The sequence below is a fragment of the Ascaphus truei genome, chromosome 18 (assembly GCF_040206685.1).
Source record: "Ascaphus truei isolate aAscTru1 chromosome 18, aAscTru1.hap1, whole genome shotgun sequence".
Lineage (NCBI taxonomy): Eukaryota > Metazoa > Chordata > Amphibia > Anura > Ascaphidae > Ascaphus > Ascaphus truei.
The window spans coordinates 36,988,725-37,013,190 of record NC_134500.1 but is presented as its reverse complement, the minus strand read 5'-3'; the positions used below and the strand labels follow the sequence as shown (position 1 = coordinate 37,013,190).

Below are 24,466 nucleotides of genomic sequence, written 5' to 3'. Positions count from 1 at the left end.
TGTTGATATAATCCTCGATATCTTGACTCCCAAATATTTGATACAGGAGGAGCTCCATCGATAGTTAAAGTTTAGTTTGAGGAGTTTCACCTCCGGCTCTGGCAGGCTTAGATTCAGGGCTTCCGATTTATCATTATTAATCTTATATCCTGAGATTTTTCCAAAATCTCGGAGTTCTTTTTGGAGGTTGGGTAGGGACATTTGGGGTTTGGAGAGAGTTAAGATGACATTGTCTGCGAATAGGGATATTTTGTGCTGTATGTGGCCAATTTCTATTCCTTGGATGTCTATATTGAGTCGTATTGCCGATGCCAGTGGCTCTATGGTAAGTGCAAAGAGTAGAGGAGATAGGGGGCATCCCTGTCGAGTTCCATTTGTAATCTCGAATCTCTGGTTATTGCCCCCCGGTAATTTAACTGTAGCTGACGGGTTTTGGTAGAGTCTACGGACCCCTTCTAAGTATGCGTCTTTGAAGCCAAATTTGCGCATAGTATGGTCCAAAAATTGCCAGTTTATTCTATCGAATGCCTTCTCTGCATCTAAGCTTAAAAGTAGTGCTTTGGTCCCTGTGAGGTGTACATGGTCAATAATGTTGATTATCTTCCGAGTGTTGTCTGAGGCTTGCCTGCCCGCGACAAATCCTACTTGATCAATATTAATTAGTCTCGGTAAGATGGGGTTCAATCTGTTTGCAAGTATTTTACTGTATAATTTGAGATCACTGTTGAGGAGGGAGATTGGACGATAGCTTCCACATTGCATCGGGTCTCTGCCGTCCTTGTGTATGATAGCTAGGTTGGCTAGAGACATTGAGGGGGGAATTTGGTTCCTTTCCATAAAGTGGTTGAATGTTTTTAAAAGATGCGTGGATAGTGTGGGCAAGAATCTCTTGTAGTAGACATTTGTGAAACCGTCAGGGCCAGGAGACTTAGTTATTTTTAGTGATTTGACCGCCTTTTCCAGTTCCTCTTTTGTAATCTCAGCATTGAGGACCGTGTTTTCCTCCTCTGTTAATACAGGGAGTTGACATTTGTCTAGGTATTGTGTTATGAGCTCTGGTGCTATAGGTTCAGGTCGGCCGTTTTTAGATCTTAGGTTATAGAGCTCAGTATAATATTTTGTAAATTCCGCTGCTATTTTGCTGTCACTGTATTGTATCTCCCCAGACCTACTCTTGATCGCTGTTATTTGTGATCTTTTTTGTACCCCTCTCAATTTACTGGCCAAGAGTCTATCGGCCTTGTTACCCTTGTCATAATATTGTTGATTGGTCCATTTGAGGGCCTTTTCAACATCCTCCAGCTGAGCTTGCCTAAGTTTTGTTCTGGCCATTAGCAATGTTTTGTATATCTTTTTTGAAGGGTTATCCTTATGGGCTTGTTCTATTGTTTTGATACTATCTGTGAGTTCTTTGATTATTGCTTGGCGGGCTTTTTTCCTGTGGGATGCGATGGAAATAAATTTCCCTCTGATAGTTGCCTTATGGGCTTCCCATAGGATTGCTGGAGAGGAGACTGTCCCTGCGTTGAAAAAGAAATAGTCCTTAAGTGAGGTTCTAATTTCCCTTTCTACTTCAGGGTGATTAAGAAGTGAATCATTTAGTCTCCAGGAGTAATTCGTTGTTTTCTCAAAGGGTATTGATAGTGTCAGGGTGATCGGGGCGTGATCGGACCAGGTGATTGAGCCAATGTCTAACCACATTTTTGGTGGTTAGAAAATAGTCTATTCGAGAGTAGGTCTGGTGAGGTGCTGAGTAAAAAGTGTAGTCTCTCTGACCCTGATGTTGGGTTCTCCAAACATCCACCAGTGAGAACTCGCTCATGATTCCCCTAAACCTTTTCCCCTTAATCTGGGAGTGGGCTGTGCGGGGAGGACCCATTGTGGTTGATCTGTCTTCGGTGGGATTTAGGACCATGTTTAGGTCCCCTCCCACTATCATCGATGACAGATATCCCGGGTCAACACCCTCGAGAACAGTTTGTAGAAATTCTGTTTGGTTCTCGTTTGGGGCGTATACATTGATCAGGGCAATTGCCGAGCCCGCTAGGGAGCCATATACCACCAGAAATCTACCCTCCGGATCCACTGTTGTTTTGACATGATTAAATGGGGTGCCTTGTCTGATTAGGATAGCCACACCCCTCTTTTTACTACTGAATGATGCAAAAAAGCATGCTGGGAACGTTTTTTGAATTAATTTGGGGGGTCCTGTGATGTGAAGTGGGTCTCCTGTAGGAATATGATGTCTCCCCCCGATTTTTTCATATCCTGGAGGGCTAACCTCCGCTTTCTATTGTTTTGTAGTCCTTTAACGTTTAGCGAACGAATTTTAATTGGGGCTACTGACATCATTACGGTGTTTGTTTTTTGTGGTTCGGGGTCTCGGGATCTCCCCTATCCCATTAGGAGAGATCTTGCCTTTAGTTTTTGGGGGGTCGCTGTGTTTTGGTTACTTTGTTTTTTGGGAGGGGGTTGTGAGCTCCTTTTTGGGGAGAATATGGCCTACTAAGGAGGGGGGAGAGGTGGGGGGAGTGGGGGGTGGGAGGGGGATAAAGATCTGCTGGGACAGGGTCAACAGATAGAGAAGAGAAAGGATTAGGGCCTTCCTGGGCCTTAACATGGTGTTGCCAGGTCTAGGGTAGACCGGCATTTGGGCAGACTTGCCCTGGAGGGGTGAGACCGGCGCCAATGGCCAGTGCGAAACAGGAGGGGTCCAGACCCTCTGTTGTCGATGTATTGCGCCTTTCCCCTCCCTGCCCCTCCGTCTCAGCATCTACACCTGTCCGAGGTTGCTGGTGCGGTGGCAGGGGGGGGGGGAGGTGGGATAGGGGCGGGGGTGTGTGTGGGGAGGTAGGTGGAGAGGTAAGTGAGAGGGGTGGGGGCGAGGGGGGGGAAGTGGCGGGGGGTAGTTGGGAGAGGAAAGGGGGGAGGGGGTGTGAGGGCAAGCTGGGTGGGGGGGGTGGGGGAGGGGATGTGGGATAGGGGTGAGGGTGTGTGGGGGGGAGGGTAGGGGGGGGGTGGGAGGGGGGTACATGGTAAAAAATCCTTTTCATATTTGCTTATAACTCTGGGTTCTGAAACAACATGCATTTTTGATTGTGGTTAAGGGCTTGACATGAAGGGTTTCAGAGTCCGCTTAACCTTTGCATTCAGCTTCATTTTTAAAACAATAAACAACAGTTGACGCTTCTATTCCCGCAGCGGGACACATTAAACCATTTTGTTTTGTTCCCTGTTTCACATGGGATGGGTATTTTACCAGGGAGATCCATTTATTATTGCCTATGTGTATTGATCCCCTCGGATCTGCATATCTTCAATTCAGCTCCCCACCGCTGGTCCCCGTGGGTCCAGATCTAGGCCTGCATTTTGCCCCGGGAGGTTAGTCGGTGTTGGGAAAAAAAGGGGGGGGGGGAGGGGAGGGGGAGATAGGTGGAGGGTAATTAAGAGGGGAGGAGGGTGGGGGGGTGGGAGGGGGGGGAGGAAGTGGCGGGGGGTAATTGGGAGAGAGAAAAAAAAAGGGGGGGGTTAAGGGCAAGCTGGGTGGGGAAGGGGAGGGGCGGTGGGTGGGGAGGGGGGGAGGGCGGGGTGGTGGGATAGGGGTGGGGGTGTGTGGGGGGGGAGGGTAGGAGGGGGGGATGGGAAGGGGGTACATAGTAAAACATCCTTTGCACATTCGCTTATAACTCTGGGTTCTGAAACAACATGCATTTTTGATTGTGTTTAAGGGCTTGACATGAAGGGTTTCAGAGTCCGTTTAACCTTTGCATTCAGCTTCATTTTTAAAACAATACAACAGTTAACATTTCTATTCCTGCAGCGGGACACAGTTACTCAATTTGTTTTGTTCCCTGTTTCCCATAGGATGTTTTTTTTACCAAGCAGATCTATTTACTATTGCCTATTTGGGTTGATCCCCTCGGATCTTCATATCCCCATTTCCTTTCCCCGCTGCTGATCCCCATGGGTCCAGATCCAGACCTGCATTGTACCCCTGAAGGTTGTTTGTCGTTGGGGAAGAGAGGGGGGGGGGAGGGGATGGAGGCGGAGGGCAACTGAAAGGGGGGGGGCAGGGGGGGGGAGCGGGGGGAAGGAGGGGGGGGAGGTGGTGGGGGGGTAATTGGGAGGAGACTTAGTGGACCTTATTTTGTGTTTGAGCGTTATATGGGATAAGCGGTCTGCTGCAGCCTTTATAACAGACACTTCAGGTAAAATACAACAGTATCATCAGCATAGTTCATTATGTGATCACTTTAACGGTCATAGTTTCCTACGAATAGGGGGGGAGGGGGGTGGTATGTGGTAAACGTGAGTACCCAAAGGGGGTCAGCTTTGTTCATATTTGTTATGCGTGTTACAGCAGATCTGAGATCTGGGGCCCCTTCGGGTCTGGTCCGACCATAGGTGGACAGGCAGGTAGTAGACTCGGCCCAGGACCCCACAGTACTGATAAAAGGGTGGTACGGAGTGCGTCGTCGTTTTGCAGGCCCACAGTCTTGCGCTGAGCGCGTTTCTCCTTTAGTGTCTAGGCACTAGTCTTACGGGGCGCTGTACTCACGGTTAAGATGAGGAGATTGTCCGCGATCTCCGCCTTTCGGTCACGTACCTTGGGAAGTGTTTACACCACGGCTTTTGCTCCTATTCCTCCCCGGGAGTTTTCCCCCCCGCGGATGGCGGAGGAAGGAGACAGGGAGGGGGAGGAAAGATAACACGAGGGGGCAGGCCACGGCGCTCCTTCAGCCGCTCTCCTCTCTCGCATGACAGAGGGGTTGCTTCCTCCTCCTTCCGATCCCCTCCACGGGCCGGCTTCAGGTAGCTGTTTCTGGGCCTCGGGGAAATCCTGGGTGTGATGGCGGCCATCTTTGTACCGCGTTCCTTCGGGTGCCGATCTTACAGAACCGGAGATATGGATTTTCTCTTTTCACACTTTCGGACTTAGTGTTTTAAAGCCACGCGGCTTTCCTCCGCCATTGCGGTCAATGTGGCGACCCTCATGGCGGCCGCGACCCTTTCCCGGGGTCATTGCCTGGCGGACCCTTTTGGGTCGAGTACGGGGGCTCCCCTGAGCTATGGGGCAAAAAGAACTTGCTAGTGGCCCTAGAACAAAAGTTACACATGTTAATTGGTGGTGAACTTGGCCGTAGCTAGTGGCCCTAGAACAAAAGTTACACATGTTAATTGGTGGTGAACTTGGCCGTAGCCTAGTTCCCACGCCAATTGAGAGATCAAGCTCTTTTCAGTGAAACAGTAGCCATTTTCGGATGCTGCGGTTTGGCAGGCATCCAACTCATTCTTAGAGAGCGCACTCGAGAAACTCCCATTGAAATGCATGGCGCCCATTCATTTCAATGGGGAGCTCCGCTCCTCCTCTCGGACTCCACCTGCTGGTCTTCTTAGGATCGGGCCAAAATCCTCAAAATCTCGATAGACTATCATGGAGCCCTAATGGGACCTATGGGACCATATTGCAAATGGAGGGTGAAAAGGCGGGAAGGGGAACAAAGGGTCATAAACTTACAAACACCATTAACCCTTTCCCTCCCAACCTGATCCCAGTGTAACCTGCGTGGTGCAACACTTTAAAAATGTGGGAACATACTAAACCAAGGGGCATACACTTGGGCTGGGAATCAGGGGAATATGTATATTATAGTACATTTCTGGTTAACCCCTCACTTCCCAGACGGTTGAAGGGGGTGCCTAATGGGGGTGACCCCTTTATTACTGGCTTGGCATCCCCTGACCGTCACATTCTGTATCTGCACTTATTGGAAAATTGGTAGGGGCTCTGTAACTGCTATGTAAGGCCGCGTCCATACTCCTGCCTCTCATGCTGAGGCGTGCTCACACTGTGCCTGGCTAGCGCAAGCAGGAGCTTTTTCCTGGCCTGGCCGGCGAGGCAGTGAGCGCGCTTGCGAGGCGGGGCGCGGGGTGGGAGGCGGTACTTGGGACATTTCCCCCACCAACCCCCGCCCCCCCCCCCCGAGCATAAACTCACCCACCACGCTGACAGGCAGTCTCTCACCCGTCCCCTTGGGACACTTCTCCCCCCCCCATGCAACAACTCACCCCACTCCCATCCACATCTCTCCCCCTGCTCCACTCACCTCTCCTCAGTGCTTGCTTTGGAGGTCACGTGAGCAGACTCAGCGCTCAATTTAAAATTTCACTGTCGGGTGAAAGTCGGCATGCTTCCGCACGCCTTGGGAAGCATGCGTGAGCCCCTGCTAAAGCCGCTCTTATTGTGGCTGCAGGGGCTCACTGTCGAGCGTCAGCGCGGGTCAGCGCTTAGGATGCTTAGCATGCCCATTGCCTAAAGCAGATGAGCCAATAAACCTACTCCTATGACATTTCAGTGATACTATATTGCCCTTACGGAGTATGCAGCAGATTGGCTGGCATCATTCCCTTGAAATGATGTCATTTAAAAAAAAAAAAAAAAATGTAAATTGGCACATGGTTTTAACAGCCAATCAGATGGCTGTTGAACCAGTTCCCAACCAAATGTGAAGTCACAAGCCATATTTAAGGCCGTGACGCCTCATTTGAGCCCAAGAAGACGACGAGACAATATCGGTTGGGATCTACCATGGGGTTTTTTGGATTGACAGATGAAGACAGAAGATAAAGAAGTAATTACAGAAGAAGATAGAAGAAGCTGAGTAAAGATAGAAGAAAGAAGATTTGCGTACCTGATCCGGATCTTCATGGCTGATGGCATCGGGTGCTGTTTGAGGCCTTCATGGTATGTGAGCTTCCTGTTTCCCCGGGAGTCGAAGGGCCAACGCTTCTAAAAGTAAGTAAAATATTGAATGTATGGAAATGTATTTTTTTTACAGGTTTTTCCATTGGATGTGTATTTTTTTTTCTTTGCACATTGACTGATAATGTATTAATCTGTACCCGTTTAGGGTACCAATCAATACATTATTAAGCCAATAATTAGTTTTTTATTTCTTGCTTTGTATTGCATGTCATTTTTTTCTATGTGTGTTTATTATGTGGATGTAATTGTTTGTCATTTTGCTGCTTTATTTAAAAAAATGTTGGCGATTGATTTTCGTTTTTAATTAGAACTTTGCAACTAATTTTGACAGATTTATTATAAATCATTCTTCCTAGTACAGTACATTTTGTGCATTAATGCTTAATAGTTGGGTAATGCTTTTAATGGTTGTGTTGCAGATATTTTTTAATAATTAATGTCTTTGGTTACTGTTACAATTAATTCCTTGTTGTATTAATTAATTGCTTTGATTGGTTACTGTTACAATTAATTCCTTGTTTTATTAATTGCTTTGATTCGTTAATGGTTTAATTCCTTGTTGAGCTGGTTAGTGCTTTTATTAATTACATTTGTTGGCTACTGTTTATTTAGTGAATTGGGGTGTTTCGTTTTTTTTAATGTTTTATTATTGTGTGTTTTGTGCATTAATGCTTATCAGGCCCATATTATTATATGGGTATGATGTACCACCTATACTACTCAATGGGTATAGTGGGTCCGGGGGGGTGGTTAGGCCTCCTGGGTGAGCAGCGGGGCAGGGTGCGTTAACCCCTTAATTACTGTAGCGGTTATTAACCGCTTAGGTGATTAAGGGGCTGGGGGGCATTAGATTGTATTTTTGCTATGTATGCTGTCTGGCAACGGAGGACAGGGACCTGCAGTATCCTGTTGAGGACGCCCTTCATATTGCAGGGGTAAGTAGAACAGTATTTATTTACTTTATTTATGTTTGCTAATGTGTTTAATAATGGGCAAATAATTTATTATCCATATCTGGATAATAGTTATTTTGCTCATTACTATCTGTATGTGTTTGGTGGGGGAAGGGGGGTGTATGTATTTAAATGTAGGACATGATTTATTTTTTGTAAGACATATAGAACACCCACAAGCTCATATTGAACCCCCAAAATAACCACAACATATATACTGCACCGACACACTTTATTCGAGCAAATACCCAGTATGTACCTGGCAGATACCTGGAATGCGCCGCTCCTCACCTCTGACAAGCCCCGTTGCGTTTGCCTTCCCAGCCTGGGTTCATGCCTCTTAAATGATAATGATTAGGATTTAATAGGCTGCAATGCTTCGCGTGTCTACCAGATGGCATAAATTCATGAATTGTAATGCAGTATATATATATATACTGTGCAGTATTGCAGCCAGCGGGAATAAAATGCTTCAATCCCTGCCTGGAAAATACCTCAATGCACTCGGGCAGAAAACAGTCACAAACCTCAATACACCCGGGTATACCCGAATTCGTGGGACTAGCCGAGCTCGAATAAAGTGTGTCGCCAGTGTATAAGCATATAAGTGTCACAGAGGAGTGCTACTGAGCATGGATATATACATTTAAAACCAGAGACGAACGTGAAACACAGACAGAGCTCAATGCACATCCAGCAAAACTTTTTTACACGGTACAGTGCCTAAATATACATGTATTGATATCTATTAAATAAATGGTCTTTTAGTTTAACATTTTGGCCAAATTTTTAAAATGGTTAAATGCTCACTCCATAGCATCTCCCACTCCCAGGGGAACTTGCCTCCTTGCAGTATGATTATGACAAATCTAATACAGAGTGATTTTCCTGGTAATGTACAGGTTAATAAAAGCTTCAATCAGACTTAGAACTTTGCAACTAATTTTGACAGATTTATTATAAATCATTCTTCCTGGCAATGCACAGGTTATTAAGAATCTATATTAGTGTAGGGACCCTTGAGGTGTGGTCTGCCGTGCAGTGGGTCAGGGGCTTATAACAATTTGACCAAAATGTTAAACTAAAAGACCATTTTATTTAATAGATATCAATACATGTATATTTAGGCACTGTACCGTGTATAAAGTTTCGCTGGATGTGCATTGAGCTCTGTCTGTGTTTCATGTTCGTCTCTGGTTTTAAATTATTTATTTTTTAACATACAGGATTGGTACTGCAGGGCTGCGGGGACCGATGTAGACCACCTGAGGACCCCCGGACGCCCACGGGTATCACCTGAACATCATGATTTTATGGGGGGCACGGGGGGTGGGTTGTGTATTAGTGGGTGAGTAGTACAGTACATATTGTAATGTAATCTGCTACAGTACTGTGCCGTAACCCCTTCATTGCCTTAGCAGCATTGCATGACCGCTAAGGTAATGAAGCTGCTTACATTTTTATTTTTATTTATTGTTTGTGTGAGCAGGGGGTCTCCTGAGCTGAACAAAGTTTATTTCAGCCTCGGGGACCCCATACTTTCCGAGATACAGACCCCGGTATTGTGTGTCATCGTCATCTTGCATAGAGTCAATCCACGTACCACCAACCTGTGATTGTGTTGTACCTACAGTGTTAATACTATGTTTCATTTATTTAGTACAGTAGTATATTAATTCAGGCACATCACTGTTTGGTGCTACATTTTACAATTACAGGTCGGCTTGATCGGTATGCTACGCTTGATGCCGCACAACATATGTATGTCAAAATAGGTATTACAGTCTAAGTAGTGGTGGTCATTCAGAGATTCTATGTCCTAAAATAATAGGTAACTCCAGGTGTTAATTAGCCTATTTTGCCTTGAAAAATTGAGGAAAATTTCATTTGTGCTACACACATTGAGTCTAACCCTACCTTCCCATCACCATCCCTTTATAAGTACATTGTGTGTATATAATAATTACTTTGTATGTAGATTTTATTTTAGCAAGATACTTATTAAATGTTAAGTTTTAACCGCCCAGGAGTGCATTTGACAAATGAGCTACTAGTTGGATAGCCAAGGCACTAATATGCTTCTGCTCTCCAATTTTTTGCAAATCTACTATTATTAGCTCATCATTTGCACCCAACGTCACACTAGGCGTTTATGGGCACACCCATTTAAACACTACACAATTACTCTAGTGAGCTGTATATCTTGTTTGTACTGCTGTATGTACCTGTATGGCTTGCAGTCCCCCCTCGCTGCACAGCTCACTACGCACTGTGATGCGTCAGCCGCCCGGGGATGCAAGAAAATTGTGATCCCGAGCGGTGACGCGTCACGTGGTGCGCTGATGAGCCAATCAGTGGCGGGAGCGGGAGCTGTCAGACAGCTTCCTTCGTACACAAGGTAGTGTGTGTGTGTGTGTGTATGTGTGTGTGTGTGTGTGTGTGTGTGTGTGTGTGTGTGTATGCGCGCGCATGTGTGAGGAGGGCATTTGTGGGGGAAGGAGGAGGGAGCTGCTTATCTTCCAGCAGCCTGCAGCAGCTCCCTCCTGTCCGGCAGAACGAGCCCGTGGAGGGAGCGGGGGAGTAGCAAGTCCCTCCGCTCAAACCACGCCCCCCACTCCCGCCCCACTTTCGCCCTCCTCCCACTCCGGCTCCCGCTCCCTACAGACCGCATATCGCGGTCTGTCTGTCAGCGCGCCGCCTGTCTGCAGTGTGGGCGCGCTGACTGAGGGAGCGGGGCCTTAGCCTAAGCCTCCGCACTGAGAGCCTTGGGGGTGTGTGTATATATATATTTATATATATATATATATTCCAGATCCAGAGATCTCACAGCAGGCAGGACACCACCGCTCTCTTTTTTAACCTATGTATGTTTATTTGTGATTAATAACATTTTGTTACTTTTGTATGCTAGAGTGCTATCAGGGGATTCTTTTTTTCTGTGTTGGTTTTCATATTATTCCTATCCCCAGCACCGCCAGTAGTGTTATTATTTACATTGAACTGGTTTTAGCACAGCTTATTTATATAGATCTGTTGCAGGCTTTTCTGTGTGATATATATATATATATATACAGTATATATGAGTCAATGAAAAAATAGTTTGCACTCACGGTTTCTCAAATGAAGGCAGATGCTCGTCCAATATAGAAACACTAGCTGAGAGCCCCGGCGTTGCCCGGGATGTTTGTGGTGTGGGGGTGGCATTTGGGTGGGGAGTGGTCCACGTGGCCCATGGCGGTGTGCGGTGGTAGTGCTGCTGTGGCTGTACTGATGGTGATTGTATCGGTGTGCTGATTTGGGAGGGTTTGGTGCTGATGTGGGGGTGCGGATGTGGGTGTGCCGATGGGGGAGGTGCAAAGGTGCCGATGTGTGGGTGCTGATGGTGTTGATGGGGGCTGGGAATGGTGGGGAGCCGAGAATGCCAGTGTGCTGGGGGGGCATGGGATAGCGGTGTGCTGATGTGGTGGTGCTGGGGATAGTGTGTGTGTGTACGTGTGTGTGTCTGCGTGTATACGTGTGTGTACGTGTGTGTGTATACGTGTGTCTACGTGTGTGTGTGTATACGTGTGCCTACGTGTGTGTGTGTGTGTATACGTGTGCCTACGTGTGTGTGTGTATACGTGTGTGTATATACGTGTGTGTGTATACATGTGTATACGTGTGTCTGTGTGTGTGTGTATACACGTGTGTGTGTGTGTGTATATACGTGTGTGTGTATACATGTGTGTATACATGTTTGTGTGTGTGTATACATTGTATGTGTGTGTATAAGTGTGTGTGTGTACGTGTACGTGTGTGTGTACGTGTACGTGTGTGTACGTGTGTGTGTACGTGTACGTGTGTGTGTACGTGTACGTGTGTGTGTACGTGTACGTGTACGTGTGTGTGTACGTGTACGTGTGTGTGTATACATGTGTGTGTATACATGTGTGTGTGTTTACATGTGTGTGTGTATACATGTATGTGTGTGTGTATACATGTGTGTGTGTGTGTATACATGTGTGTGTGTATACATGTGTGTGTGTGTATACATGTGTGTGTATACATGATGTGTATGTATGTGTGTGTGTGTGTGTGTATACGTGTGTGTGTGTGTATGTCTACATGTGTGTGTGTATGACTCCATGTGTGTGTGTATGACTCCATGTGTGTGTGTATGACTCCATGTGTGTGTGTACGGGTACATGTGTGTGTACGTGCGTGTCTGCGTGCGTGTCTACGTGCGTGCGCGTGTCTACGTGCGTGCGCGTGTCTACGTGCGTGCGCGTGTCTATGTGCGTGCGCGTGTCTACGTGCGTGTGCGTGTCTACGTGCGTGTGCGTGTCTACGTGCGTGTCTACGTGCGTGTCTACGTGTGTGTGCGTGTCTACGTGCGTGTGCGTGTCTACGTGCGTGTGCGTGTCTACGTGCGTGTGCGTGTGTACGTGCGTGTGCACGTGCGTGTCTACGTGCGTGTGCGTGTCTCCGTGCGTGTTCGTGTCTACGTGCGTGTTCGTGTCTACGTGCGTGTGCGTGTGTGCACGTGCGTGTGCGTGTCTACGTGCGTGTGCGTGTCTACGTGCGTGTGCGTGTCTACGTGCGTGTGCGTGTCTACGTGCGCCTGCGTGTATACGTGTGCCTGCGTGTATACGTGTGTCTGCGTGTATACGTGTGTGTGTCTGCGTGTATACGTGTGTGTACGTGTGTGTGTATACGTGTGTCTTCGTGTGTGTGTGTATACGTGTGCCTACGTGTGTGTGTGTGTATACGTGTGTGTGTATATACGTGTGTGTGTATACATGTGTATACGTGTGTCTGTGTGTATACGTGTGTCTGTGTGTATACGTGTGTCTGTGTGTATACGCGTGTCTGTGTGTATACGTGGGTCTGTGTGTATACGTGGGTCGTCTGTGTGTATACATGTGTCTGCTGTGTGTATACGTGTGTCTGCTGTGTGTATACGTGTGTCTGCAGTGTGTATACGTGTGTCTGCTGTGTGTATACGTGTGTCTGCTGTGTGTATACGTGTGTCTGCTGTGTGTATACGTGTGTCTGCTGTGTGTATACGTGTGTCTGTATAGGTGTGTGTGTGTGTGTGTGTGTGTGTGTGTGTGTGTGTGTGTGTGTGTGTGTGTGTGTGTACGTGTGTGTGTCTGTGTACGTGTGTGTGTGTGTGTGTGTGCCTACATGTGTGTGTCTACATCTGTGTGTGTGTGTCTACATGTGTGTGTGTCTACATGTGTGTGTGTCTACATGTGTGTGTGTCTACATGTGTGTGTGTCTACATGTGTGTGTGTCTACATGTGTGTGTGTCTTATGTATAGAGATATATATAGTGTGTGTGTGTGTGTGTGTGTGTGTGTGTGTACGGAGGGATCAGGCTGGAGATGAAGGAATGTGTGTGGGGGGGGGGGGGTGATTACCTTACAGTCGGCAGCATCTTCCTCGTGCAGGCCGGGAGACGGACCCTGCAGTCATCTGGTACGGAGAGGCAGGGATTGGACGGGAGCCGGACAGAGGGCATGTGGAGGGAGGGGGGGGGGGAAGCTGCAGGGAGAGCAGCACGGGGAATGTGGAGGGGGGAGAGCAGCACGGGGCATGTGGAGGTGGGGAGAGCAGCACGGGGCATGTGGAGGGGGGGAGAGCAGCACGGGGCATGTGGAGGGGGGGAGAGCAGCACGGGGCATGTGGAGGGGGGGAGAGCAGCACGGGGCATGTGGAGGGGGGAGAGCAGCACGGGGCATGTGGAGGGGGGGAGAGCAGGACGGGGCATGTGGAGGGGGGGAGAGCAGCACGGGGCATGTGGAGGGGGGAGGGGGGAGAGCAGCACGGGGCATGTGGAGGGGGGAGAGCAGCACAGGGCATGTGGAGGGGGGAGGGGGGAGAGCAGCACGGGGCATGTGGAGGGGGGGAGAGCAGCACGGGGCATGTGGAGGGGGGGAGAGCAGCACGGGGCATGTGGGGGGGGTGAGCAGCACGGGGCATGTGGAGGGGGAGGGGGGAGAGCAGCACGGGGCATGTGGAGGGGGGGAGAGCAGCACGGGGCATGTGGAAGGGGGGAGAGCAGCACGGGGCATGTGGAGGGGGGAGAGCAGCACGGGGCATGTGGGGGGGGTGAGCAGCACGGGGCATGTGGAGGGGGGGTGAGCAGCACGGGGCATGTGGAGGGTCCCTCCTGCAAGGCTGGCGGGAGCCCCCCCGCTGGCCACCGCCTCGAGGTGAGGCAGCGGTGCCGAGGAGCGTTGCAGGCGGCGCCGGGTAGGCTGGGCTTTGCTGTGAGGGGGGGTGGGAGAGGTGAGGCGGTGCCGAGGGGGCCGGAGGGGGTGAAGGGCAGGGCCGGGGGGGAAGGGCATGCCTGAGGGGAGTGGGGGGGGGGAAGGGCATGCCTGAGGGGGGTGGGGGGGGAAGGGCATGGCTGGGGGGGGGGGAAGGGCATGGCTGGGGGGGGGGAAGGGCATGGCTGGGGGGGGGAAGGGCATGGCTGGGGGGGGGAAGGGCATGGCTGGGGGGGGGGAAGGGCATGGCTGGGGGGGAAGGGCATGGCTGGGGGGGAAGGGCATGGCTGGGGGGGGGAAGGGCATGGCTGGGGGGGGAAGGGCATGGCTGGGGGGGGGAAGGGCATGGCTGGGGGGGGAGGGCATGGCTGGGGGGGAAGGGCATGGCTGGGGGGGGAAGGGCATGGCTGGGGGGGGGGGGAGGGCATGGCTGGGGGGGGAAGGGCGTGGCGGGGGGGGGGAAGGGCATGGCTGGGGGGGGGAGGGCATGGCTGGGGGGGAAGGGCATGGCTGGGGGGGGAAGGGCATGGCTGGGGGGGGGGGGAAGGGCATGGCTGGGGGGGGGGAAGGGCATGGCTGGGGGGGGGGGGAGGGCATGGCTGGGGGGGGGAAGGGCATGGCTGGGGGGGGGGAAGGGCATGGCTGAGGGGGGGGAAGGGCATGGCTGGGGGAAGGGCATGGCTGGGGGGGGAAGGGCATGGCTGGGGGGGGGGAAGGGCATGGCTGGGGGGGGGAAGGGCATGGCTGGGGGGGGGGAAGGGCATGGCTGGGGGGGGGGAAGGGCATGGGAGAGAGGGGGAGCACCGGGAGAGAGAGGGAGCACCGGGAGAGAGGGGGAGCACCGGGAGAGAGGGTGATGTTGAGGTCCCGCGGAGTGGTGATAGGGGGGGTTCCGTTGTTGCGGGCCAGCCGCCGGGAAGGGCGTGGGGGGGGGGTCAAGGTCGGGCAGCCGTTAAGGAGGGAGGAGAGTGTGTGTGTGTGTGTGTGTTGAGGAGGGTGGAGTGTGTGTGTGTTGAGGAGGGTGTGTGTGTGTTGAGGAGGGTGGGGGTGGGGGTGGGTGTGTGTGTGTGTGTGTGTGTGTGCGTTGAGGAGTGTGTGTGTATGTGTGCGCGTTGAGGAGTGTGTGTGTGTGTGTGTGTGTGCGCGTTGAGGAGTGTGTGTGTGTGTGTGTGTGTGTGTGTGTCCCCGCCCCTTTGGCCCGTCACTCCGCCTCAGGCCAATGAGAAGTGTGCGGGGGCGGGCCAAGGGACCAATGAGATTTCCCCTAGGGACACCGGACATCCAGGCAGGCAGGCAGGCAGGCATACAGTGCTTTCACTAATATAGTATAAGATGTACAGGGTAACCAGGGAAATCCAGGTAACAAAGAGACAGCACGCCGCAATATAATGAAGTAAATAAAGTGTATTAACACAGGGCAGCCAACGTTTCGGTCCTCAGAGCTGCCCTGAGGAAGGTCCCACTCTGAGGACCGAAACGTTGGCTGCCCTGTGTTGTTAATTCACTTTATTTACTTCATTATATTGCGGTGTGCTGTCTCATATATATATATATATATATATATATATATATATATATATATATATATATATATTTATTTATTTATTATTCGCAATCTCGTGGTGCAACGCCTACACCTGAGAGGGATCCTGACAGAGCGGGAGGGGCCCCTCACAGGACACAACCCAATAACACACAATTGGTATGATAAAGCAAGACTAACCTTTACTGCACATATATATTGCTTATACTCTATAAGTTCCCGACAGTAAAACACTCCCACCTCCAGAAAGTGTAACCTCTCCCCACACCGTGTCCACAGTATAACCCTTGTCCCGTGGTCAGCGCTGCCACTATGTGTGAGTACTCAGTTGGTGCACATGTGTAACGATACCTGCCCAGTGCGGCGGCACCTGGGCGTTCAAAGATCTTCACAAAGGATCCGACGACCTCCTGGGCGACGTCCAGTTCCACCAGCGTGATGATCTGTCAGGGCAGTCCACCCTGAGTATAGTCCCGCTCTCTGCGGAGTAGGCCTGATCCCAAGCTTCTTGGTGGGAAGCTCAGTGTCCGCTGTGTCCCTTACTGCACTGCGTATAACACTAAGGGGCAGGGTCCCTAACCTAGGGCCTGTCCCTGAAGCACCACAACCTGTGTATGGATCAGGTCCTAACTGGGGCCTAGGGGGCTGCTGGCCTAATGCAGTGGGTCACTGACACCTGCACCCTCACCACCTTCCCCTAGTCTCTCCCGGCACCGACTGACTAGTGTAGGCTCTGTGACAGCTTCCTATTCACTGCCTAGGAGGATCCACACACCCTATTGGTGGGGCTTCGCGCCCTATTTTCTGCGCATGCGCGACTTGCCTGAGTGCCCCCGTCATCCTAATCTCTCTGCGCATGCATGCGCAATCTAAAATAACGGCCCCCGCTAACCGGGTGCACCGCGAGCTCCCGCAATCAGCTCGCCACCTCATACTCCCCCTCCCTTCATTGCAGCCAGCCGACGGGTCCGTCATTGACTCCGGCGGCACCCGCGACTGCCGTCAAGGTAAGAGGGGGTATGGAAAACCAAGGGACCGGGCTACACACTCCCCAATGTAATATCCCAACTTCCTCACTGGGACAACATGACTTATGCAACTATATACACGTAGTTATATAATGAAAATGCATAACATATTAAATACAATCTTATGCATCGAATTGGCTTTTTAAATGATGTTACATAATTCTGTCAGCATCACAATTACAGATTGTATTTTGCTACGAGACCACTGCTGAGCCTCATAGTGGGGTGCCCCGATTTGATCATAGGTTACCCGATTTGGAGGGTACCTAACTCTTTGACTCCTTCGGCGCTGTTCTTCAGCAACTCCCTCTGGGGAGTCTTAGGTACAGTCCTGAGGCTCAGCCTCTTCCCTTGAGGGGAAAAATGTCTCTGAAAAGTCTCTGTTAGGTACAAAGCATGAGCTTTGTGGATCCAAAGACTGGCTCGCTGGAGCCAACCTTTGTAGGCATTGGCCTACGGGGCCCTTTAACTGTAGCTCCTCTGGGAGATGCCCCTTCAGTGGGAGGGTCCTTTTGAGAGGGTCCTTCCATAGGATCTTCAGGCGTTTCAGAGTTGGTCTGATTATTTACAGTCTCTTGACCAATCTCTGATGATTCTGACTCACCGTTCAGCGGTGTAGTCAGTATTTCGGGTTCATCATCTCCTATTTGTGGGATGGGAAGCAGAGGATTTCGGTGCCAAATCTTTACCCGGCTCTCAATGGCTTTGATACGATAGACCGGGAGGCCAGGCATCTGTGACTCTACCTCGTAGACGCCATCGGTCAGCAAGTTTATGTTTTTCAGGGACCTCCAAGTTGCGGAGCAGCCCAGCGTCCCCAGGACGAATTTCTCGATACTTGACCTTATGGTCATATCGCCCTTTGTTGTCAGCATTAAGTTTATCAGCAGCCTTCTCGGCCTGTTGGTAAGCCTTTTGCAGATTGTCCTTAAGTCTTTGCACATATTTGAAATGGGTAGCATTATGTATCCCATCCGTCGAGACCCGCAGGCATACATCTACTGGCAGTCTCGCCTCTCGCCCAAACATAAGGAAGTATGGGGAAAATTCAGTTGACTCGTGGCGGGTACAGTTGTACGCGTGTACTAAGGCCTCCACGTGTCGACTCCATTCAGTCTTCTGAGCCCCCTACAGGGTTCCGAGCATGTCCAATAAGGTCCAATTAAATCGTTCTGGCAAAGCGTCTCCTTCGGGATGGTACGGAGTCGTCCGGATTTTAGCAATGTTCAGCATTTTGAGCAATTCCCGAATCAGAGTGCTCTCGAAATGCCGGCCTTGATTGGAGTGAAGGCGATTTGGGAGACCGTAGTGGACGAAGTACTTCTCCCATAGAATTTTTGCCACGGTGATGGCTTTCTGGTCTTTAGTGGGGAAAGCCTGAGCATATCGTGTATAATGGTTCGTGATGACCAACATGTTGCTTATTCCTCTGGTGTCGGGCTCAATGCACAAGAGGTCCATGCACACTAGATCCATTGGGCCAGAACTTTTCAGATGGCCCATGGGCGCTGCTTTGGTAGGCAGGATCTTGCGTTGTATACACCAGGAACATCGGCGGCAATGTTGCTCTACCGCTTCTCGCATCTTGGGCCAGAAGAAACGGTCTCGGACCAACCCAAAGGTCTTCTCTACACCGAGATGTCCATGTTCATCAAGTAGGGATTTCAACACCATATACTGTAAATTCCGAGGTAGGACCAATTGTCGTCTATCCGGATGGTTGTGATATTGCACCACCCGATAGAGTAAGCAATTGTCGATTTCAAATTTGTCTGCCTCCCGCATCAGCAAAGCAACTATTTCTTTAGAGGCCCGTTTTAAGAGAGCCGGATTCTTTCTTTGAACAGCTTGCCGAATGATGCTGATTACCGGATCTCTCACTTGGTAGTCCATCAGGTGTTTCCATCGTATTACTTCATCCCCTTTGGATCACAGTAGGCGACTGGGATAGCCTGCGACTGGCATCCTAAGGAGTCTGGAACCCGTAGTTCCGAAAAGGCAACTTGATCCTTGATAATGGCGGCGGTGCTACAAATAGCTCGCATCCCGGTCCCGGGATCTCTTCCCACTCATCATCACCTGGAGTTGCACTCAGTCCGGGTCTTCGGGATAGAGCGTCCGCTCCGACGTTCAAAGGACCCGGTTTATACTTCAGAGAAAAGATGTAATTTGATAGTGCTGCCAGCCATCGGTGACCTGATGCATCCAATTTAGCGGAGGTCTGAATGTACGTAAGGGGATTGTTATCCGTTTTTACTTCGAACGTAACACCGTAGAGATAATCGTGGAGTTTGTCCACAATTGCCCATTTGAGAGCCAGGAACTCTAACTTGTGTACGGGGTATTTTTGTTCACTGGGGGTCAGACTGCGACTGACATAGTCCACTGGCCAAAGACCCTCTGGGTATTTTTGATGTAGGACTGTGCCTAGCCCATTGAGACTGGCATCCACGTGCAGAATGTAGGGCTGCTCTGGATCAGCGTATGCAAGCACTGTTGCTTCCGTCAAGCTTTTCTTCAAATTTTGGAAGGCCTGTTCACACTCAAGCGGCCCAGTTGTCGCCGAACGGTTGACGGGCCGAGGTGGATTTTCGCCCCGTATCTTCGGGATATATCTTCAAAAGATTGTTGAGAGGTTTAGCTCGACTGTAGTACCCCTCCACGAAACGACGGTAATATCCACAAAAACCCAGAAATTATCGTAGCTCCGTGACATTCTCGGAACGAGGCCAGTTCACTACCGCTTCTACTTTGGCCGGTTCGGTGGCAATTCCTTGGGCAGACACGATGTGTCCCACGTATGTCACCGAGAGGTGACAGAAAAGACAATTGTCGAGCGACAACTTCAGCCCTTCTTTACCAAGACGGTCCAGCACCATAAGCAGCCGCTCTTCATGGTCTTCTAGGGTCTTCCCGAAGACAATGTCGTCCAGGTAGACTAGACACTCCCGGGGGTTCATCTCTCCGATAGTTTTCTCCATTAGGCGCTGGAAGGTAGCAGGGGCCTGCATATGTCTTGGGGGGCATGTGCGTAAATTGGTAGAAACCCAGAGGGCAGACGAAGGCTGTCTTTTCCTGGTCTTCTTCACTCATGGGTACCTGGTAATAACCAGATCGTAGGTCGAGAACACTAAACCATTGGCTCCCGGTTAGAGCATGTAGAATCTCTTCAATGCGAGGAAGGTTGTATTGGTCGGGTACCGTACGATTGTTCATGGTTCGGTAATCGACACACAGTCTTACGGATCCGTTCTTCTTCCTTACCACCACTATGGGTGAGGCGTAAGCACTCCGAGACTCCGTCACAATCCTCGCAGTCTCCATCTCTTGCAGGACATTCCTTACATCGTCTACATCCCTAGGTGCGATGCGACAAGAGCGCTCACGGAACGGGGTAGCGTCCCTCAGTCTAACGGAGTGTTGGGTGCTGCGACTGCAACCCATATCCATCTCACTCATGGAAAACACAGCCCGTCGTTCATTCAACTTGGCTGTCAATCAGTCTCTCCATCCTGTTGGCAGTGTCGAATCTCCAAAGTTGAAGTCCAGGTCGGCTAACTGCTCGCCCACGGTAGCGGCGTTCACCTGTGACATTGTGTCCACAGGGCTGACTGGATATATGCGGCCCAAACTTCGTCCGGCATCGAGGTCCATCGGGAATGGGGAAATATTTTGAACATATACATAGGTTCGGAGAGGAATTTTAGTCGCCCATTCTCTTACTTCGGGTATTACTCTATACCCTCTCTGGACGTCTTCCTCAGGGGTACTTTCCAGAGAGAAAAGATGGTCAGTCTCATCTCGATCGGCATAGCAGCACCAGACGGCCATGCGTTGCACTCCTGGTAAAATGGCCGTCAGTCCGGCTTGACGGTTGTACAGGTTTCGATGACATTCTAAAACATATATCTTGTTGCACCCTTCTCGTAGGACGGGATCGAGGAGTGGATTGGCCATGGTCAATTCGTTGGTTTCTTGTAAATACGCCCTGATTACAGCTCACACTATATCGGTATTCGTTCCCAGGATAATCAGGTACTTGGACTGTTCTTGCGGCTCAGGACATGCCAATGCTTCCACCTTCATGGGATGTTTCTTTCCGGTGTTCAGTTGGAGTATCTCCAGCTGAACCTGTACGATCCCATCAATGGGATAATCTTCGTTGCTCAGCCCCCTCACCTTCATGTGCTTGGCTGACTGTAAGGGGCAGTGGTAGAGGTGCTGATCATAGAACTTCCGGTATATGATGGTCACTTGTGATCCAGTGTCCAGCAGGGCTGATGCATAGTCTCCCTCCAATACAACTCACACGATGGCGGACGGGCCCACCCGACTGTAAGCATCCAATAGTGAGGCTTCAGCACTGGGGCTGGATTCAGGAGGGGCCTCGGCGGATCTAGGAGGGGTTTCAGACTCTGCCGTCTGTACGTGGCAGACCATGGACCGGGATGAATTTCTTCTACTGGGAGGTTCTTCCCTCTCTGGACAGTCACTAGAGAAGTGACCCTTCTTACCGCAGCCATAGCAGACAACGTCACTTCGTTCAGGACGAGCCTTGTACGTGGGTGTGAAGAAAATGGCCCTAATCAGCGCATTAATAAAGGCAGTGTGCTCAGCTGGTTAACCCTATGTCATATCGGGGATGAAGGGGTTAATTTTTCATGCACTGTACATATCTTATTTTTCCCTCCGTCCCTTGTTGCCCCCATTTGGCAGGATTGTATGAGCTTGCAGTATAGTACACCACAAGCACACACATATGAAAAATATAAGTGTGAGATAAGGGGAACATGTATTTTCAATAAAGTGTATTTTTGCTACAGGTTTTAAACAGGGACAAGCAGGATGAGTTTTTTTTCTCTCCTGTCATTAAAATGCACACAAGAACCAAATGTTTTGGCACATATGAGCTGGGTCACTTGCCTATGCACTAGAAAGCAACAAACCGTGTAATAGCTCTAAGAGCACGTGTAATGTGTGCCAAGCAGGGCAAAATCAAGGTTGAGTGATAAATGGAGTTGACACCGGGATGAGGGATTATGGACTGAAATAGAATGACAAGCGCTGGATAACGGGTCAAGCAAGAGAGGGCTGTATGCATTGAGGAACAAGAGGTACTTACTCAGTCCCAAGCCCTGGCCAAGTTGTGCCCGGTGTGGAGTCCACGCGACTCACCAGATCACTGCTCTGCTCGCCATGCTTACAGCTCCAGTCCTGACGCTGTGAATGTGGAAGCGTCTCCCTCTGTGTCTGCGGCTGCATCCGCATCCGGTGGTGAACGCTGATCCTGTCACGTGACAGCAGAGAAGGGGAAGGATCGATGGTCCATCCGCTCCAAAAAAAGTATAGAACTCACCAGCAGAGAGGTTAAAAACTAATTTATTAAACTACATAAAATCATAGTAACAAACAGCACAAAAATCAATCTCAGCTGAAGTTTCTGTTCTTCTTTTTTTCTTTCTTCTTCTTTCTTCTTTCTTTTTGACCTGTTCTTTCTGCAAAACACAATTAATTGATTATTTATCACAGCTGTTTTGCATGACGGGGAGTGTGTTAAATACCCAGGGCCTCCCCTTTCTCTGTACTCCTTGAAAAAGCGCCATAGTAGGCGTGAAACGCGTGGGAGAGATTTTTTGTGCTGTTTGTTACTTTGATTTTATGTAGTTTAATAAATTAGTGTTTTTAACCTCTCTGCTGGTGAGTTCTATACTTTTTTTGGAGCGGATGGACCATCGATCCTTCCCCTTCTCTGCTGTCACTTGCCTATGCAAGCTTCAAAGGTAACATGCTGGGCCCACGCCTGTAAGTCTCTCTGGAAGTTGCATATCAAAAGACCCAGAGTCAGGTGGGTGTGAATTGGCCAGATGGATGCTAAATAGGAAATCCTGTTGACCATTTGTGCTAGCTCACATCCTGAGTTCCCCCTTCCAGCCTGAGAGGGGCCAGGTAAAGAGGGGAGTGCACCTATGCTAAGTAGCCAAGGTGGCGTTGTCGCACATGCTCTGTGGGAACAGGAAATCCCTAGAGTGCTCACTCTCCAAACTGTGGGCAAGTAGGGGATTGGGGAATGAGAAAATTCCCACGAGGGGGATTGGATGTCTATGTTGGCGATAGGCTTCCAAACCCTATATACATCCCACCCAGGCTATCCCCATTGTCTTTCGTTTTTCATTCTACCATGTGAGCGGATTTCCAACAAGCTTCTAATAGCAGAGAAGAGCAGCAGCACATTCCTGGAACGCAAAGAGTCTTATTACATCAGAACCAAGGACAAAACTCTGCGTTAGGACACTGTGATTGCTGGGGGTTATCCCCCAACAGACCAGAAAAGACTTTGCACATTCACAGAAGGATTGGACTGGCAATTTATGCCCTTGCAAAAGGACTACATTTTAAAAGACAATCTTCTGGTGCGTTGCATCTTTTTGGACATTATCCCCTGTTCCTATACCAGTAAGTGTAATTATTAAGTGTATTCTGCAGTTGTCGTGTGTTTGCCTATCAAGGGAATAAATCTCAGTTTATTTTGCTCAACTTGTTCTGCTCAATTAGGATCCACAAAATATAAATTTGTTAATAAGTACGTCCATCGTGACAGTGGGAGATGCTCTTCCTGAGGCTTTTGGCCTGTATACCTTGGACGTGGTGGCGGATTCCTCCTTCTTCTCAGCATACCCCTTTCTTTTTGGTGTAGATGACCCTTTGGGTTTCGGGGGAGAGTGTAACAGAGCATGTGCTTCATGGACCTTCACCTGCCGCAACCATCCAGTGAATGTAGGAGGGCTCCCTTGCATGAGGCTGCTGCGGATCATGTTGGCTATGGGGTGAGTTGGGCTTGAGCCCCGCAGATACTGTTTACGAAGAGCTTCATCCATCCCAGAGGCGGGGATCAACTTGCGATTGAGTAGGATCCCTAAGACCAGTTTAAGGCGGTGGATGAATGCAGACAACTCCTCCCTCTTTCTGGTAGAGAGTATAGTACCTCGTCCAGATTGCTCCTTCATCTTCCGCCAACCCGTATGCTTCCAGCAGAAATTCAACCAACATCTGTGGCGTCAAATCTGGGTATTTTTCCCTGTGGATGGCTACGATGGTAGAAGCTGTCGGCCTAAGGCATTCCATGATGCGCTGTCTGTTTACTGCATCAGTGCATGACCATTCCTCCAATACTTTTAACGTATTCTCCTTCCAAGAGTCTATCCCTTCTTCCCCCTGTGGTGTCAGAAGCACTCCAGATAAGGCTTTGAGTTTACGATAATTTTGTGAATGGGATGCCATGGCTATGGCCTCCACTAATTGCGACAGGGTCACCCCCATTACGGAGCCTTCGTTAGTTAAGTGACTGCCACTGATAGGCCGGAGGCTTGCCCCACGGTGAATGGGAGCTGGCATAGTGGGCGGACTTTCGGCCCAACTAGTAGCTCCGGCGAGAGCGCTTGGGGTAAAGGAGACCTTGGGAGGGAGAGGGTCTACCCTGTTAGGAGTACTGAACACTGGGGCAGTAGGTGGCCAAGTACTGGTGGACGGTTCGTCGGGAACCTGTTAGGTCTGAGTAGAGTCTACTGATGTAAACATTTCCCTGATTTCAGGTTAGTCCGAGTATATGAGGGGTAGCCCTCTGGCGGGACCTCTGGGGCTTGTAAGGTAAACGGAGCCGGCATATGTCCTGCCCCACAGTGAATAGGATGGTACTCCAATTGAAAGTGGTGTCAAACTCTCTGCCCCCGTACCCTCACTTCTTCTAGGCCCAGGAGCTTCTTCAGGGATTCCCGGATGTCACTTTCCGCTACTAACGCTGGGACACTTCCTACTGCTACTACGTAACTGTGTGGTTCTCGGACCTTGAAGGCCCAAGCATGGACCTCCTGACTTGAGGGAGTTAACATGCTTCTGATCTTCTTATGACGTACAGCCTTAACTTT

At 50.0% G+C, this 24,466-nt stretch overlaps 1 protein-coding gene across 8 annotated transcripts in view; it reads left to right on the top strand.

Annotated features, from left to right (window-relative positions):
- The window catches only part of LOC142469161 (uncharacterized), a 170,564-nt gene that overhangs the window by 29,631 nt on the left and 116,467 nt on the right, over positions 1 to 24,466 (top strand). Inside the window, exon 2 of one of the 8 annotated variants that reach the window (XM_075576108.1) lies at positions 23,239 to 23,368. The exons of the other annotated variants lie outside the window; for them this stretch is intronic. The gene's annotated coding sequence lies outside the window, so the exon portion shown is untranslated. The remainder of the gene's footprint in view (positions 1 to 23,238; positions 23,369 to 24,466) is intronic. 8 annotated transcript variants of the gene reach the window in all.